Source organism: Otolemur garnettii, unplaced genomic scaffold (assembly GCF_000181295.1).
Source record: "Otolemur garnettii isolate 467f Iridium unplaced genomic scaffold, OtoGar3 scaffold00029, whole genome shotgun sequence".
NCBI lineage: Eukaryota > Metazoa > Chordata > Mammalia > Primates > Galagidae > Otolemur > Otolemur garnettii.
In genome coordinates, this window is record NW_003852424.1 from 18,256,865 (window position 1) to 18,259,822 (window position 2,958).

The 2,958-nt window shown below is 38.7% G+C and overlaps 1 protein-coding gene across 5 annotated transcripts in view; it reads right to left on the reverse strand.

Annotated features, from left to right (window-relative positions):
- The window catches only part of SLC17A2 (solute carrier family 17 member 2), a 26,628-nt gene that overhangs the window by 21,734 nt on the left and 1,936 nt on the right, over window positions 1–2,958 (reverse strand). The window contains exon 3 of one of the 5 annotated variants that reach the window (XM_023512567.1): window positions 1,631–1,727. The exons of the other annotated variants lie outside the window; for them this stretch is intronic. The gene's annotated coding sequence lies outside the window, so the exon portion shown is untranslated. The remainder of the gene's footprint in view (window positions 1–1,630; window positions 1,728–2,958) is intronic. 5 annotated transcript variants of the gene reach the window in all.

The following is a 2,958-nucleotide window of genomic DNA, read 5'->3' on the forward strand; positions in this document are numbered from 1 at the left end:
TGCCTCAGCCTCCCAAGTAGCTGGGATTACAGGCGCCCGCCACAACGCCTGGCCATTTTTTGGTTGCAGCCATCATTGTTGTTTGGCGGGCCTGGGCTAGATTCGAACCCACCAGCTTATGTGGCTGGCGCCTTAGCTGCTTGAGCCACAGGCGCTGAGCTGACAAAGTCTTTAAGTCACCTGCAAAATAGAGCCTTTCTATTACAATTATGAATAAATCTAGCCATTTTGACAGGCAAAGGGAATTCATGATCCCAAATATAGATATGCTTAATTTTATATTTGCACACCAATCAAACTCTCTTTGGGGATACACACATTTGTTCCTTTTACAAACAATCCCAATCCTAATAATATCATTCATTTTGCATCCATTCCTAAATTGGCATTTCTATGACTTAAAAAGCACTTATCCACACCCTAAAATATGTTATGACTTTGGAATGGAAAATCATAAAGAAAGGTACAGATGAAGAATTATGTTAAAAAATCCTTTATAGTATTATTAGTATGCATAGCAGCATAATATTAGAGATAAGTTAACCTAACAATAAGGGTTTGGCAAGTCAATTTTGATAGATTCTTGTGATAGACTCTATTAAAATAATGTTTTAAATATTGATATTAAATAACACTGATAAATAATGATATTAAATAACATTGAAAAATGCTTATCCTCTAAAAAAAGCAGGATGTGCTGTATATATCCACATAAAAAAAGAGAAAGAGATTCACATGAGTGTCAGTAGTTATTGTTTCCAGATTACAGAACAGGGTGATCACTTTATGATGTTTTTATAGTTCTCAAGTGATTTTTTAAATAATTAGTGGATATTCATTATATATCCAGAAGAAGCTAAGTGTATTTAAAAGAACAATGAGTAGGCTTTATCAGCAAGGTAAGGGTAGTTTTTCTGCTTTCTAAATGTCTCCAGAACTCTGAGAATAATGTCTCCTTACCTAAGTTTTGAAATTTCCTTTTTGGGTTATAATAGGCCTAATGAAGCCCCAACTGCCAGCAAGGATGTGTCAGGACCAGGACAGATGTTGGCTGTTGCTCTGCTTTGGAAGGTTTCCAAGTCTTGATAATATTTGAATGCTTTTTTTTTTTTTAAGAGTCAAAGTCTCACTTTGTCGCCTTCAGTAGAATGCCGTGGCTTCATAGCTCACAGCAACCTCCAGGTCTTGGGCTTAGGAGATTCTCTTGTCTCAGCCGCCTGAGTAGCTGGGACTACGGGCATCCACCACAATGCCCAATTATTTTTTTGTTACAGTTTGGCTAGGGCCAGCTTTGAACCCGCCACCCTTGGTATATGGGGCTAGCGCCCTACTCACTGAGCCACAGGTGCCGCCTAGTCTTGCTAACATTTGAATATCAGGAGTTCAACTCTCCACCTTATAGTCAGATCCTAGCTGAAGCCAGCTGTGTTCAAATACAGAGTTTGGGCCATTTTCTGCTTGATTTCACTTGTTATATAAAATCTTATGCTTTGGCTGAAGGCAACTTTTTAACTGTACAAGCAGCAAATAGTTAAACTCTACTTAAAACTTCTTTTCTGAGCTCTCCAATGAATATTACAAACGCTGAACTCTGGACTTGAAAAAGACCCAGAGATCCTCTGTAGCTCACCTGTTTATTTTATCGATGAGAAAATTGATATGCAGAGAGGTTGAAAAACTGCCTGAAGCCACACAGTTCACAGAACCCAGACTGCTGCTTTTTCTACCTGTCAATATTATTTCACATTTATTTTCATAATATTTTAAGCACAAGCTTAAAACACACTAGGGGTGTTCTAAAGAGGAATTTACATACTTTTGAATCAAGTTTTAGTCATTTATTCCAGAAGAAAATTTGATGATGAAAAATACTTTTAAGTTTTGAATCACATCAAAAAAAAAAAGTATTTTTTCTTGCTTTTTATGTTAGTGGAATTGTATCATAAATCCATCATTTAGTTTTCCTTTTCATCCTCTGTCGTTTTGTGAGAAAGGATGAAAATCCCTACTTAGCTTTTATGGTCTCAAATGCTGCTTTGAATTTTGTCTCAATGGCTACTTTCAGTTGTTAATTTTCCTTTTTCCTTTGCATGAGACAAATACAAAAATCAAGTAAACATTCTAACTCATTCTAAACTGGAGTCTTTCTGTGATAGTACTGGATACTATTTTTCTAAAATAGACACAGAAGCTTAGAAATTGTGGGGTCTGAGCTTCTATAGAGATAGTGGAATGATTGGTATAAACTTCTATAGAGGTAGTGGAATAATTCTTAGCTTTCTGTTTTTGAGACAGAGTCTTATTTTTGTCACCCTCTATAGAGTGCCCTGGGATCATAGCTTACAACCTCAAACTCCTGGGCTCAAGCAATCCTCTTGCCTCAGCATCCCCAGTAGCTATAACAATCCTCTTGCCTCAGCATCCTACAGTATCTATAACATTGTACAGATACCTGCCACAATGCCAGGCTATTTTTAGAGACAGAGCCTTGCTCTTACTCAGGCTGGTCTGGAATTCCTGAGCTCTGGTGATCCATCCACCTTGGCCTCCCAGAGTGCTAGAATTATATAAGCTTGCGTCACCATGCCTGACACAATTCTTGCTTTCTGATGAACAATTGAGAACATGTGACAATGTCAAACCCTTCCCATTAGGGGTTAGGCTTCTAAAAAATAAAATAGTGAATTCTAGTGTTAGAAACTTATAAGTAGCCATGGAAAAATGAATTGAAAATTAAGTTAAAAGGCTCGGCGCCTGTGGCTCAATCGGCTAAGGCGCCAGCCACATACACCTAAGGTGGTGGGTTCGAATCCTCAGCCTGGGCCCACCAAACAACAATGATGGCTCCAACCAAAAAATGGCCGGGTGTTGTGGCAGGTGCCTGTAGTCCCAGCTACTTGGGAGGCTGAGGCAGGAGACTCGCTTGAGCCCAGGAGTTGGAGGTTGCTGTGAGCTGTG